The 16508-nt window shown below is 45.5% G+C and overlaps 1 protein-coding gene across 1 annotated transcript in view; it reads left to right on the plus strand.

Moving 5' to 3' along the window:
- The first annotated feature begins 1846 nt into the window (after positions 1-1846).
- LOC134344231 (serine/threonine-protein kinase 38) overlaps positions 1847-16508 on the plus strand; it is a 132767-nt gene continuing 118105 nt past the window's right edge. The window contains exon 1 of the mRNA XM_063043684.1: positions 1847-1984. The gene's annotated coding sequence lies outside the window, so the exon portion shown is untranslated. The remainder of the gene's footprint in view (positions 1985-16508) is intronic.

Raw genomic sequence — 16508 nt, forward strand, 5'->3', positions numbered from 1 at the left:
TTGTATGGAAGACCGGCAGTTGCCCATGCTGCAAGTCTCCCCTCTCCACACCACTGATGTTGTCCAAGGGAAGGGCAAGGGTCGATACAGCTTGGCACCAGTGTCGTCGCAGAGCACTGTGTGGTGAAGTGCCTTGCTCATGACCTTCAGGTTGCTAGCCGGATGTCTTAACCACTCAGCCACATGCCCACAACCTTACTGCTTGGGGAAAGGGACTGTTTCTGAGTCTGATGGTGATGATGTTTGGGTGAATGCACTTTCAGGGACCTAACTCTAAATCATTGCTGGTGGTTTTGCTCTAACAGAATCAGAATCAGGTTTCTTATCACCAATCAGAGGCCAGTATCTCCTATACCTAATAAAGTGCCCACTGGATAAATGCTCGTGGTCTTCTGCTGCTGTTGCCCATCCATTTCAAGGTTTAATGTGTTGTGCATTCACAAATGATCTTCCACACACCACTGTAACATGGTTGTTTAAGTTACCGTCACCTTCCTCTCAGCTTGAACCAATCTGGCCATTCTCCCCAATACTCTCTCATTAACAAAGCGTTTTCATCCACAGAACTACAAACTCACTGGATGTTTTTGAGTTTCTTGCACCATTCTCTGTAAACTCTCGAGAACGTTGAGTGTGAAAATCCCAGGAGGTCATCAGTTTCTGAGATATTCAAACCACCCCATCTGGCACCAACAATCATTCCACAGTCAAAGCCACCTAGATCTCATTTCTTACCCATTTTGATGTGTGAACTGAACCTCCTGACCATGCCCGCATACTTTTATGTATTGAGCTACTGCCACATGATTGGCTGATTAGATATTGGCATTAACAAGCAAGTGTACAGGTGTCATATAACTTGTCGTTTTGTAGCAGCAATACACTCACTGCAAAGACTTAAAACATACTCCGAGATACAGAATAAATAAATAGTGCAAAATAAAAGGGGAATGTTGAGGTAGTGTTCATGGACTGTTAAAAAAATCTGTTGGCAGAGAGGAAGAAGTTGTTCCTGAATCTTTGAATGTGGGTCTTCAGGCTCCTGTACCTCCTCTCCAAAGGTAGTAATGAGAAGAGGGAATGCCTTGGATGGTGAGGGTCCTTAATGATGGATGCTGCCTTCTTGAGACATCACCTCTTGAAGATACCTTTGATGGTGGAGAGTCTAGTGGTTCTGAGGGGTCTGGCAGGGGAACCATATTCAGTGGAGAGCTGTGGGGTTCCCTGGAGACCCATGGATGATAGAAAAATGGAGGACAATGTGTGAGGGAAAGGTTAGATTGATCTTAGAGTAGGGGATAAAGTTGGCTCAACATCATGGGCCTGTACAGACTGTTTTATGTTTTTACACTCTATAACTTCATAAGAGATATGTACAGAATATAAACACAAGTATGAAGTTGATACTCCGGCTGATGAAGGCAAGTATCCCCAATGATTTCTTCACCGCCTGTATCTATCTCTGCTGGCCCCTGAACGTGTCCGGTGATGTCCTTTGGCACTCCGCAAGGTCCTGGGTCACCCTGGGGGTGATGTCTGTCGGCACTGCGCTGGGATGCTGGTCACCCTGGGGGTGATGTCCCACAGCACTCCGCTGGAACCCTGGACTCTGAAGACCACCTCAGATCCAGGGGCAGGTCCCCGGGGGATGGGGAATATCCTGTGGATCTCCTCAGCAGTTTGCTGGGACCCCGAGACAGCCAGGGGATTCTGGTGCCAGAAGGTCCCTGTTGCTCCGCGCTCCCCGGCTCGGTTTCGCCGAGGGCCGGCCGGTCCGGTTGCTAAGGGCGGCCCTGTTGCCGGGGCCCCGCTCCTATTATGGGCTGTCGGGCAGCGGTGGCGGGGCCGCGCGGGGGCGCAGCGAGCCGGGGCTGAGCGTCCGAGGCGGAAGCGGCTCGAAGCGGAGTGGAGCGGCGCCGGCGCCGGCGACAGAGCGAGAAGGAGCCGGGGACAGAGCCGACGCAGGCCTCGTCCTCGCCGCCCGGTGAGTAAGTGAGCGACGACAGCGGGGAGGGCGCTGCGGGCACGGTTACTGCCGGGGCCCGGGCTCAAGGCCCTGGCGTTTGGAGCTAGCGAGAGAGAGAGAGACCGAGGCGGGAGCGGTGGGCCGTACCTGGGCTGGAGGCGAGAGAGGCTGAGACGGGAAGGCCCTGCCCTGCCCGGTCCGGTCCCGGATTGGGGTGGTCGGGGTGAGGCGGTGGAGGGAGTGAGGGTCCCGGGGTTGAAGGAGACGGTGGATGGGGTAAGGAAGTGAAGGCCTGCACTTGGCTGCCTGATATTACATCCCAGGCGTCTAGTGAACTTCGATTATCGGCAGAAGTATTGATCACAATTATTGACCGAGCGTGCTGGCTGTTTCTTTGTGATTTATCTGCGTCTTTCAGACAGCCATGTTATCATTGGTATTCCGTGCACTCTTCGCTTTTATTTTAGTTTTAGTGTTCGTCGAGAATCCAAGCTCTTTTTAATGTTATCTATATAAATGCTTGTCTGTCTTTATTTATATAATTATTAGTCTGGTATTCAGCTATGAATGTGAGGTGTTCTGTATGTGTAGATGTACAGGCTCTGCTGTAGTATTTCAACACTGCAAACTAGTGGTGAAGGTCACAAGTCTACCTCCGGGGCAGCTTTGTAGTTTGGTAGTGACGTGCTGATGCTTAGACTACTTTGTTTGCTACTTCCCATTCTTCAGAATAGGCCTTTGGGTCGCTTAATTCCCGAACTATGGGAGGAAATTGTTAGGTTCCTTTTCTGAAAGACTACAGATTCTTGTATCTCAGCCAGAATTTCAATTGTCCAGAGCGTCCTTCAAATTGAATTATCTTGGGTCTGTTCTCAGTTGCCAGGTGCCGAGCTGAAGGACGGGGTACTGTTTTCATGAATGGTCATTTGCCCGTCAGAAATTGTGGTTTTCTAGGAAGGTGAGGAGAAAAAGAATTCACTGTGGCCTCCAATTTATTGAGCTGTTTCTTTCTATGCTTTGCAAAAGATGGATCTCATCAGGTCGGGCAGTATCTGCGAAGGAAAAAACCTTTAACACTTTGAATTTCAGATCAGGTATACCAACGGACACGTGAAGGGTACTCAACTTGAAACATTAATTGTTTCTCCTTGTACAGATCTGCTGAGTGCTTCCAGCATTTTTGGTCTTATTTCAGATGTCCAGCATTTTTCAGTTTTCTTTTTGAGAAAGCAAACCTGATTGGTGGAGGTAGGGGGTAGCTTTTTGTTAAGTACCTCACCCCTATTGCCCATAGACAGTGGTGGGACTTTATCATGAGTGCACTCTGCTGCTGTGGTTAAACTTGACTAGGCCTGATTATGGAGAGACTTGTGGAGTCCTGCTGCCTTATTTTTAAAACAGAATGAGTGCCGAAAGCATTTGATGGTTCTGGGCCTGTACTCAGTGGCTTTTTAAAAAAAATATATTTTAAAGGCCTAGATAGAGTGAAAGAATTCAATGTTAGTATTCATTTTGAGAAAGGGTGTGCTGGCATTGGAGGGAGTTCAGAGGAGGCTCATGAAAATATTTCCAGGAATGAAAGGGTTAATGTATGAGGAGTGTTTAATGGCTCTGAGTCTGTTCTTGCTGGAGATTAGAAGAATGGCGGGGGGGGGGTACCTCATTGAAACTTATTGAATATTGAAAGGCCTAGACAGAGTGGATGCAGACAGGATGTTTCTAATAGTGGGAGAGTCTTGGACCAGAGGACACAGCCACAGAATAGAGGGAGAACAGAGATGGGGAGGAATTTCTTTAGCCAGGGAGTGGCGAATCTATAAAAACACTGGTCTGGGTGCACATGGAGTATTGTCTTCATTTCTGGTAGTCCCAGTATAGGAAGGACGAGGAAGCTATATAGAGAGGGTGCAGAGGAGGTTTACCAGGATTTTGCCTGGATTAGAGGGCATGATTGGTTGAGTGTGCAAGGGCTTTCCTCTTTGGAGCAACGGAGGATGGCAGTAGATGTGAGGGAGCTGTACAAGATGCATAGATTGAATGGCCAAACAAAGACTTTTTCCCAGGCAGAAATAACTAATGTAAAGGCGCATAATTTTAAGCTGATTGGGGGAAGGTATTGGGGGGGGGGGGATATCAGAGGGACTGTAAGTTTTTTTTTACAGAGTGGTGTGTGGGTGCGTGGACCACCCTGCCAGGAGTGGTGAGTAGAGGCAGATACATTAGGGACATTAAAGAAGCTCTTAGATTGAATGATAGAGAAATGAGGGGTTATGTAGGAGGAAAGGTGCAAATGTTTGAGTATATTAAAATGTCAGCATGACATTTTGGGCCAAGTGGCCTGTACTGTAATGTCTGTCCAAGATTCCTCCACTGCCAGATTGAGACCAGAGGCAAATTAGAGGAACAGCGGTCCAACCTGTTGACACGTACAACAAATTCTTAGACCTCCAGTCCGCCTCTGTCTCTTTTCCCCTCCTGATTGTCCTGCCCCCAATATTCTCTCTTTCCCATCCCCCACCCTCTCCATCAGGCCATCAGCCACATATTCCTCCCTCCGCTTTCTCTCCCCAACTGCCTTGCACATTCCCATCACCTCTCATCCTTTGGCATCATTCCCACTCTGCCTATCACTCCCCCTCACCTGGATCCTCCTCCCACCTACTGCCTTTTGGACTGCTTTCTTTTAGCCCCTCCATAGACGTTGTCTGACTCGCTGAGTTCCTCCAATGGTTTGTGTATTGTTTCAGATTTTAATGAGGTTATCCGATGTTTTAGGGGGTTAGTGGTGAGATCACTCGAGTCGAGTATGCTGATCTCCTAAGGGTTGTCTATTGGTGGGTCTTCAGCTGGTTGTAGAGACCGATCCAGGATCCAGATATTCTGGTGCAGTGTGGGTGAGAGTAAGTGGTGGCTGTGGTCAGTGGTTGGGTCTTTTAGTTGTTCAGTCTCTCCTTTCGCAGCTGCCCCTTGTTCTCTACGGCACTGTAGAGGTTGCTTCATGTAGCGCAGTGCCTTCTTGAACAGATTTCCTCCAGGTGTGTCTGTGGAGTGCAATGTCTTCCCAGTTTTTAGATGTAATGTTGAATTTCTTCAGGCTGATTTTGATATCATCTTTGCCCACCAGGGGCTCACTGACCTTCCTTCAACTGGGAATAAAGGATCTGTCTGGGCATCTGAATGACATGACCTATCCATTGGAGTTGGCATTGGTTTTTCATGGACATGCTGTTCATGTTGGCCTCCTCCTCATGTTGGTGTTAGTGTGTCAATCCTAATAGCTGGTCCTCAAAATCTTTCGTAAGGATCTTTGGTGGAATACGTCCGGGCTTTTTAGGTGCCTACTGAGGGGGGCAAGTATGAGGAAATGGACAGTGTAAGTTGTCAAAGGGGTGAGGTGATACAGTTCCAGAATTTCAGTGAGGTGCTGTGGTAGAAGGAAGCAATGGTGGAGGAGCAGAGGACTGGAGGGAAGGGGACTTTTGTTACACATTAATTTCTTTGTGTCTGTGGGAGTATTAGTGCTGACAGAGATAAAAACAAAATGATCAAATGCTTGCATCCTGGGACAGATGCAGGTGGCTTGCCTGAGGCTTTGGCTGGTGTTTGACTTCTTGCCAACATGTATATACTGCTGCACTGCTCTGGGACTGTCGTTCTCTGCTTGGCTGTTCCCAGCAAGCTCCTAGAGCAGAGAGAGAGTCGAAGTACATACAGAACCAGGTGTATGTCAGGGTTTGCAGGCCATTATTGACTATAATATGCAACATACAGTACCAATGGCTGTAATGCTTCATTCCCAATGAGCTCAGCATAAATGAAAGGGAGACTAACACTACACCTTCATGACGCCCCCCCCCCCCCAACAGCATCCGGTGCCCCTTTGAGCTCCGTTCTGGAGGCCAATGTCAGAACATGTTCAAGAAGCTGAACTCTTGCAAGGTGTCATGCCCCAAATATGTAACTGGTAAGGTACTAAAAACTTGTGCCAGCCAACTGGTTGGAGCATGCAGGCTGAGACTCCCACCTGCGTCAAAAGGGCATCAGTTATACCAGTGCCAAAGAGCTGGGTGAGCTGCATCAACGACTGTGGCCCAGTTGTACTCACATCTACTGTGATTAAGTGCTTTGAGAGGTTGGTCGTGGCTAGAATCAACTCCTGCCTAAGCAGGGACCTGGACCTACTATAATTTACTTATCACCAGAATAGGTGAACAGCAGATGCAGTCTTACTGGTTCTCCACTGTGGAGTATGTTGACAACAGCAAACACACGTCAGGCTGATGTCTACTGATTACAGCTCAGTATCAACACCATCACCCCCTCAGTACTAATCAGTAAGCTTCAAAGCCTGGACCTCTGTACCACCTCCTGCAATTTGACCCTTGACTTCCCTATCAGGGACTGCAACCAGTTAAATTGGAAATAACGTCTTCCCCTTGCAGGTTCAATATAGGTGCACCTCAAGGGTGTATGTCTAGCCCACTGCTCTACTCTCTCTACACCCATGACTGTGTTGTTAGTCACAGCTCAAATGCCATCTACAAATTCACAGATGACACCACCATAGTTGGTAAAATTTCAGATGGCAAAGAGGTGGTGTACAGGAGTAAGATAGACCAGCTGGTTGAGTGAGATTGCAACAACAATCTCATACTCAACATTAACACAACCAAGGAATCGATTGTGGATCTCAGGAAGAGGAAAATTGGGAAAACACGCATCAGTCTTCATTGAGGAGATTGAGGAGTCAACTGTAGAAAGAGTGATCAGTTTCAAATTGCTTGTGGTCAGTATCTCCAAGGGATTTATCCTGGACCCAACACATTGATGCATTCATGAAAAAGGCACGACAGCTGCTATGTGCATTAGGAGTTTGAAAAGATTTGGTATGTCACCGAAGACTTGCAAATTTCTATAAATATGCAGTGGTGAACATTCTGATTGGTTGCATCAACATCTGGTATGTAGACTCCAATCCACAGGATTGAAGGCCTGCAGACTAGAGGGCTGTAGACTCGGTTAGCTACATGATGGGAATAACCCTCCCCACCACTGAGGATATCTTCAAGACATGGTGACTCAAAAAGGCAGCATCCATCATTAAGGAAACTCACCATCTGAGACGTACCCTCTTCTCATTACTACTATCAGAGAGGAGGAACAGGAGCCTGAAGACCCACACTCAATGATTTAGGAAGAGCTTCTCCTCTGCCATAAGATTTCAGACCAGTCCATGAACACTAGCACATTATTAGTTTTTATTTTGCACTATTTTGTAATTGATGTGACTTTTCATCTCTGTACCGTACTGCTGCCATAAGGCAACAAATTTCTGAAAGGTCTTTATACCCGTGGAGAGGGTTGGTTTAATACCTCATCTGAAAGACCGCCTCTTGTATTTTCTTTGCATTTGGCCCTGAATTTTATTCTTCTGATGTTTGGTGCTGAAGGACTAACCCTAATGCATTTAGCACAATTTTACTCAGAAATCTTTGAAACAGTTAAGATAGCTCAGGGGAGGGAGTTCTTGAGTAGCTGATGCACATCTGATTCTGTATGTAAATTCACGAGAAATTGCTTTTTCACTCTTATTATGGCCTTTGTAGTTCGTATCTGGATGACTTGGACCATTAACCCTCAGAGCAGAATTAGGCCAGTTGGTTTACTTGAGTCTGCTCCACCATTCCATCATGGCTGATTTATTTTCCCTTTCAACCTTTTCCCCCGTAACCTTTGATGTCCTGACTAATCAAGAATCTAACTACTTTAAATATACCTAATGACTTGGCTTCCACAACCATCTGTGGTAATGAATTCCACATATTCACCACTCCCTGGCTAAAGAAATCCCTCCTCATTTCTATTCTAAATGGATATCCTTCTATTTTGAGGCTGTGTCCTCTGGTCCTAGACTGCCCCACCATAGGAAACATCTTCTCCACATTGACTCTATCTGGGCTTTTCAATATAGTTTTCAATGAGATCCCCTCTCATTCTTCTGAACTCCAGTGAGTACAGGCCAAGAGCCATTAAACGGTGCTCATACATTAACACTGTCATTTCCGGGATCATTCTCTGAACCTCCTCTGAACTCCCCAATGCCAGAACATCCTTTCTTAGATGAAGGGCCCCAAACTGCTCTCAATTTTCCTTCTGACTAAAGTATTATAAAGCTTCAGCATGCTATCCTTGTTTTTATATTCTAGTCCTCTCGGGATGAATGCTAATTTGCAACTGGGGTTTGGGGAACTTGCATGTCTCCATGTAGATGTCTCTATTTGAACCCTATGTGAAACCTGGACTTCTGATTAAGGCTGCATTGGTAATATGAAATGTGTGTACTAGCGTTAGCGATTCTGAGATGTGCAGCATAAGAGATGTTAAGGTGATGTCTGTTTCAGCAGAGCAACACCAGGCTAGCCAGGCTAAATGTTTGCAGTGTTGGGTAGCCTACAGCATACTCAGGAGGCTGACACTCAGCCCCTTGTCCCTGCTATCTCATGATTTTCATAGAAGATCGGGGCACAAGCTTGGCTCCTTGGCTCATGATGTTGTGCCCAACTAAACTAATCCCTTATGACTGAACACTACAGCACAAAAACAGGCACTTTGACCCATCCAGTCCATGTGAACTGTTATTTTAACAAGTCGATTGACCTGCACACAGACCATATCCCTCCATATTCTTCCCATCCATGTACCTATCAAAATTTCACTTAAATGTTGAAATCACTACTTTTGCTGGTAGCTCGTTTCACACTGTTTACCACCTTCTGGTTGCAGAGGTTCCTCGTCATGTTCCCCTTAAACATTTCGCCTTTCACCCTTAACCTATGTCCTCTAGTTGTAGTCTCACCCAACATCAGTGAAAAAGCCTGCTTGTGTTTACCCTATCTATACCCCTCATAATTGTGTATACATCTGTCAAAATTCCCTCATCCTCCTACACACCTTGGAATAAATTCCTAACCTATTCAGCCTTTTCCCATAGCTCAGGTTCTCAAGTCCCAGCAATGTGGTCCATATCCTTCAATTCTCTGCACATTCATTTGCCTGTCTAAGAGCCTTCTAAATAACTCTGTTGTACTTGTCTCCACCACCACCCCAGCCGGTATGTTCCAGGCATGCACTGCTTCCTGTGCCGGAAAATAAAACTGGCCTGCAAATCTCAGTAGCATCGGGGTTAGTGTGACACTATTACAGCTTGGCCATTGTTTGGGGTGCAATTCCGGTGTCCTCTAAGCAGGTTTGTATGTTCCTTCCCATGTGTGTGTGGGTTTCCTCCGGGTACTCCTGTCTTCTCACATGGTATGTGCCCTTGATGCTGGTGTAACAGTCGTCAGGTGGGTTGGCTCCTCTGGTTCCACAGGTGGTGTGTTGGTGGTAGTTGGTCGGAGACTTTTTCATGCAGGCCTGCCTGAAATCCCCCGCAATCCTAGGGAAACCTGGTGACTACTAGCACAGTGCTGAGCACCTGCTGTGCCGGTGTGACGTTGGTCAGGGCTGGAATGTACACTGAAACCAGGGTAATGATGGAAAACCACCTTGGCAGATAGAATGGATGGCACTTGACTGCTAGATGTTCCAGACCAATGTCTGATCTGTGCGATGGGCTGGAGTGTTGGGGTGAGCCACATCTGCGAAGCAGAGTAGACAAGAATGTTTTCAGTCAAGTTCACTAAAAACTGCTTGTGCTTATTATCACAGTGCTCAGTGTGGAAATGTGTAATGCTGAAATTGACTAAGCATTTCCTCTATTACAGCACCATGCGTAGGTAGGTTGTGAAGAGTTATAGTCATACACAGAAACATGCTCTTCAGCCCATCTAGTTCATGCTGAACTATTATTCTGCCTGGTCGCATCGACCTACCTATCCAAACTTCCCTTAAATCTCATGTTCCCCTTAAATATTTCACCTTTCACCTTAACCTACGACCTCTGGTTCTAGTCTCACCCAACCTCAGTGGAAGAAGTCTGTGTGCATTTATCCCCTTCAAAATTTTGTATACCAGTCAAATCTCCCCTCAATCTTCTATGTTCCAGGGAATGAAGTCCTAACCTATTCAAATTTTCCTGATAACTCAGGTCCTCGAGTCCTGGCAACATCCTTATAAATTTTCTCTTCACTCTTTCAGTCTTATTGATAAATTTCCTTTGGGTAGGTGACCAGAACTACCCACATTTACTCTAGATTATTCCTCACCAATGTTTTACACAACTTCAACATAATGTTCCACTCCTGTGCTCGATGAAGGCCAATAAATCTTTACGAAGAATAAAGTTTCTTTATGAAGATTAAAAGCTTTCTTTATGATCCTATCTACTGTACCTGTGATGCCACTTACGAGGAATTCTGGAAGTGTAGGTTGTACTATGAGTGTATTGCATGAGTGCTGTTCATTGTCTGGAGTTCAGTGCTCAGTGCAGTGTCTGCAGTAGCTCTGAGTCTCTTTTCTCAGATCCTTTGGAGCAGGGACTGAAATGAGCTCACAGGGCCCAGGGCAGCAGCCTGCGCACAGTAGCTGGTGGTTAGTGCCATCGCTTAACAGTGCCAGCGATCACCGGTTGGGGTTTGATGCCTGTCACTGGAAGGAGTTTGTATGTTCTCCCCGTGACTCTGTGTGTTTCCTCTGGGTGCTCCACTTTCCTCCCATGTTCCAAAGATATACAGGTTAGGGTTCACAACAGGAATTCTGCAGATGCTGGAAATTCAAGCAACACACATCAAAGTTGCTGGTGAACACAGCAGGCCAGGCAGCATCTCTGGGAAGAGGTACAGTTGATGTTTCAGGCCAAGACCCTACGAAGGGTCTCGGCCTGAAACGTCGACTGTACCTCTTCCTAGAGATGCTGCCTGGCCTGCTGCGTTCACCAGCAACTTTGATGTGTGTTACAGGTTAGGGTTAGTGGGTTGTGTGGCGTGCTGTCTTGGCTCCAGTAGTGTGATGACACTCAGGGCTGACCAATCACAATTCTCGGTGCTTTGATGCAGAGAGCAAATCACTGTATGTTTTGATGTACATGTGATAAAGAAAAGGCATATTTATCTTTATAGTAATTGTAAGATGGCTCTCCATACTAAGCTCAAATAGTGTCTGATTCGTTGATACCTTGACATAGCAGGTGCACAATGTATTGGACCTCATCTCAAGCCATTATTTATGTACTGATGCTGCCTCTCCCCTTGCCTGCCTTACTGAGCTTGTACCTGGTAGTGTTAAATGGCATTTGTTTGTGTTTGTATAATGGTAATTTTTTTTTCACCAAACCTCTAACTGTTTCATCCAGCAAGAACCATCATATCTGCTTAGCATTAACCATGACGAGATATAAATAGTGGTTCAGAATTTTTGTATCAGAAGCCTCAGTCGAATCTCCATCCTGAGGTGAAGAGCTGGGATACTACTTCCCTGTAAAACACACACAATGCTGGAGGAATTCTGCCGCTTTTTCCGATTTTGTGCAGTGGCCCCTCCAGACAGATGGTGACGGTTCCATGGATGCTGCTTAACCTGCTGGGGATTGCAAGCTCAGCCAGCTCCATCGTCGGCACGAGTACCGAGGACACCTCCAAAAGGTGATGCCTCAAAAAGGTGGCATCCATCATTAAGGACCTCCATCACCCAGGACATGCCCTTTCCTCATTACTGCCATCGAAGAGGAGGTACAGGAGTCTGAAGATACATTCTCAATGTGGGGAACAGCTTCTACCCCTCCACCATCAGGTTTCTGAACAGACAATGAGCAAACCAATGAACACCACCTCATTATTTTTGTTCTTTTTGCACTACTTACTTAATTTTTTAATATACATTTATTGTAATGTGTAGTTTTTTTATGTATTGCACTGTACTGCTGCCACAAAACAATAAATTTCACGACTTATGCCAGTGCTATTATATCTGATCCTTGAGAAATAAACAGTCAACATTTCAGGCTAAAACCCTTCACCAGACTGCACTTCAGTCCCCGAGCTGTGCTCCTGGTAAACCATCGTTACTGGAGCTTAAGTTATCTGGCCATTATTGAATTTGTGGGAGTTTATGCATTATAAAAGTGTCTACAGTTGAAAATCAGAGTTGTACCTCATTAATTCAGCATCCTTTTGTTTCAGCTGAAGTACAAAGCTTCTGCATTTCCATTCCCATCTGTCAGTCCATGGCCTCCTCTTCTGCCATGCGGCCCCACTTTCAGGTTAGAGGAGCATATTCTGTCTGGGTAGCTTCCAACCTGATGGCATGAACATTAATTTCTCCTTCTGATACTTTTCTGTTTTTTTTTCTTTTTCCATCCCCCTTCCATCTTCGAATCCCCACTCTGACCTCTCACCTGTCTATCATCCCTCTCGGTGCTCCTTGTCTTTCCCTTTCTCCCAAGGTCCACTCTCCTCTCCTGTCTGATTCCTTCATCTCCAGCCCTTTACCTTTCCCACCCACCTGGATTCACCTGTCAGCTTCTAGCTTGTCCTCCTTCCCCTCCCCCCCCCACCTTTTTATTCTAGCATCTTCCCCTTTCCTTTCCAGTCCTGAAGGAGGTCTCGGCCTGAAACGTCAACTGTTTTCCTAGATGCTGCTTGACCTGTTGAGTTCCTCCAGCATTTTGTGTGTGTTGCTCAAAATTTCTTTTCAATTGATTTTACATTGAATCTGAAATTCGTATCAATAAAAAAGCCAAGTTTGCTTGTTACTCCATCATGACCTCTCCAGGGTGTTTCCATCTAAGAATGCTAATGGATCTTTAGTTTTAATGGGGTAAATTTTAAATCATTCTGATTCCGAGGTGCAGAAATTGACATCGGTACCTTGCCTGAAAGGAATATTTGATGCTCTTACGTAGCACTGACTTGGTGGGTGGCATTTGTCTGGTGATGTTTGCAGGTATTGTAAATAGTGTTTTTATATCTGAGTTTTGCTTTTGCTGGGTAAAAATTATTTTGGCTTCATCAACAATGATGAGTCAGAGTACAGAGAGGAAGTGGAGCAGCTGGTGGACTGGTGTGAGAAGAGCAACCTAAGTCTGAATGTGGAGAAGACAAAGGAAATCATTGTGGACTTTAGGAAGGTGCAGATGAACCATTCCCCTCTGAATACTTGGCTGCTCTTTAGAGAGAGTTAAGTGTACCAAGTTCCTGTAAGATCACATCATAGATTACCTCACTTGGTCCCTTAATGTCACCTCCCTGAACAAGAAGGCACAGTGGTACCTCCACTTTCTAAGGAGATTGAGGCCATTGAGGGTCCCAACCTCCATTTTAACTGTGTTTTACAGGAGCACCACTGAGAGCATCCTGACAAGTTGCATCTCCATCTGGAACGGGAGCAGTCGAGCATCGGACCAGAAGTCTCACAGTCCCTGTGATATCAGCTGAGAGGATCATAGAGGTCTCCCTACTGGTAAAGACAAATGTAGGTCCCCTACAGACAGAAACAGGTGAATTGATTATGGGGAGCAAGGACATGGCAGACCAATTGAATAATTACTTTGGTTCTGTCTTCACTAAGGAGCACATAAATAATCTTTCAGAAATAGTAGGGGACAGAGGGTCCGGTGAGATGGAGGAACTGAGCGAAATACATGTTAGTAGGGAAGTGGTGTTAGGTAAATTGAAGGGATTAAAGGCAGATAAATCCCCAGGGCCAGATGGTCTGCATCCCAGAGTGCTTAAGGAAGTAGCCCAAGAAATAGTGGATGCATTAGTGATAATTTTTCAAAGCTCGTTAGATTCTGGACTAGTTCCTGAGGATTGGAGGGTGGCTAATGTAACCCCACTTTTTAAAAAAGGAGGGAGAGAGAAACCGGGGAATTATAGACCGGTTAGCCTAACGTCGGTGGTGGGGAAACTGCTGGAGTCAGTTATCAAAGATGTGATAACAGCACATTTGGAAAGCGGTGAAATGATCGGACAAAGTCAGCATGGATTTGTGAAAGGAAAATCATGTCTGACGAATCTCATAGAATTTTTTGAGAATGTAACTAGTAGAGTGGATAGGGGAGAACCAGTGGATGTGGTATATTTGGATTTTCAAAAGGCTTTTGACAAGGTCCCACACAGGAGATTAGTGTGCAAACTTAAAGCACATGGTATTGGGGGTAAGGTATTGATGTGGATAGAGAATTGGTTAGCAGACAGGAAGCAAAGAGTGGGAATAAACGGGACCTTTTCAGAATGGCAGGCAGTGACTAGTGGGGTACCGCAAGGCTCAGTGCTGGGACCCCAGTTGTTTACAATATATATTAATGACTTGGATGAGGGAATTAAATGCAGCATCTCCAAGTTTGCGGATGACACGAAGCTGGGCGGCAGTGTTAGCTGTGAGGAGGAAGCGAAGAGGATGCAGGGTGACTTGGATAGGTTGGGTGAGTGGGCAAATTCATGGCAGATGCAATTTAATGTGGATAAATGTGAAGTTATCCACTTTGGTGGCAAAAATAGGAAAACAGATTATTATCTGAATGGTGGCCAATTAGGAAAAGGGGAGGTGCAACGAGACCTGGGTGTCATTATACACCAGTCATTGAAAGTGGGCATGCAGGTACAGCAGGCGGTGAAAAAGGCGAATGGTATGCTGGCATTTATAGCGAGAGGATTCGAGTACAGGAGCAGGGAGGTACTACTGCAGTTGTACAAGGCCTTGGTGAGACCACACCTAGAGTATTGTGTGCAGTTCTGATCCCCTAATCTGAGGAAAGACATCCTTGCCATAGAGGGAGTACAAAGAAGGTTCACCAGATTGATTCCTGGGATGGCAGGACTTTCTTATGAAGAAAGACTGGATGAACTAGGCTTGTACTCGTTGGAATTTAGAAGATTGAGGGAGGATCTGATTGAAACGTATAGAATCCTAAAGGGATTGGACAGGCTAGATGCAGGAAGATTGTTCCCGATGTTGGGGAAGTCCAGAACGAGGGGTCACAGTTTGAGGATAGAGGGGAAGCCTTTTAGGACTGAGATTAGGAAAAACTTCTTCACACAGAGAGTGGTGAATCTGTGGAATTCTCTGCCACAGGAAACAGTTGAGGCCAGTTCATTGGCTATATTTAAGAGGGAGTTAGATATGGCCCTTGTGGCTACGGGGATCAGGGGGTATGGAGGGAAGGCTGGTACAGGGTTCTGAGTTGGATGATCAGCCATGATCATAATAAATGGTGGTGCAGGCTCGAGGGGCCGAATGGCCTACTCCTGCACCTATTTTCTATGTTTCTATCCATCGGGGACATTTAGCAGGAGTGCTGCATATGCAGGGCCCTTAGTATTATTAAGGATCCCACCCATCCATCCAACACCATCAGACAGGATACTCTGATGTATAAAAGCAAGAATGGTGAGGATGAGAAACAGTTTCTTCCCCCAGGCTATTAGGCTTCTGAACTCTCTGCTGCATAGCACTTGAAGTGTCACTGGTTAATCTGTTCTGTACCTGACAATATTTAATTTTATTTATGCCATAATTAATTTGTAGATTTTATCCTGACTTTCATAAGTTATTGTGTATTATATTATGTGTACTACTGTGCTTTACACTCTGGTTCGGAGAAACATTGTCTCGTTTGACGGTATACATATATATCATTAAATGACAATAAACTTGACTAATGTATACATTTAGGATACTGTTCTGAAGTGTATGCTCAGCTGTTGCATTGCAAAGGCCCAGTATTGCCTATCTGTGTAGACTTGTTTCCACAGACTCTTTTGAGTACTGAGCACTTTGCTGAGGGATCAAGAGGAGAGGTTTTTTCCCTTCCCACCCCCTTGTTTTAATTTAAATGAAAACTGGCCTGGCTGTTGATCAGGCTACGCGGGATATGTGACCAATCTGCTTGGCTGTTCAGGTGACCACGCTCCCATTGTACTGGGTGACATTTGTACACTCCACATTGTGTGGACATCAGACTCCTTGAGGGCCCAGTAAAGATTACCATCTTTTACCCACTAGCATAACCTGCTGGCATTTAGGTTATGGCCCTTAAATAGTGCAATCATTTGATGTTCGCTCTCCAAAAATTCTCCAGCGTGTCATAGAGTCAAAAATATATGTGCTGCCTTTTGGTTCTCCCTACTCTTTGGTCATTCTCCTTGCCTTTTCCTCTACCTTTATTGTACATTGTTGCATCAGAAAAATAGTCAAAACTGTTTTATTCTGTATCACTATCAATCCTTGGAATTGGCCTTTCAGGCAGTGGTAAGGAAGTCAAATCAATCTGAAATCTTCCACAATTTTGGTTTCTCCAGGCTATGCTTGTGTCCTTGTTCTCCAGAATATTTGAGTTAGTGCAGTTGAAACCTGATCCAAAGCCCTTGTACACTTCTGGAAGTGTGATGCCCTTAATTGGGCACATTACTGTTGTTGGAGCCAAATTAATGCTCTTTGTTTGTGTCTATTTAGGAAAGCCCAAATCCCATGTGATTTATTAAATGTTTTCAGTCTGGCCTACCATCTTCAGAAGTGTAAACCTAAACATAGCCAGAATAGCGCACACAGAATACTGAAGGTCAGGCAGCATTTATGGAAATAAACAAACAGTTAACATTTTGGGTCG

Source organism: Mobula hypostoma, chromosome 3 (genome assembly GCF_963921235.1).
Source record: "Mobula hypostoma chromosome 3, sMobHyp1.1, whole genome shotgun sequence".
NCBI classification, from domain to species: domain Eukaryota; kingdom Metazoa; phylum Chordata; class Chondrichthyes; order Myliobatiformes; family Myliobatidae; genus Mobula; species Mobula hypostoma.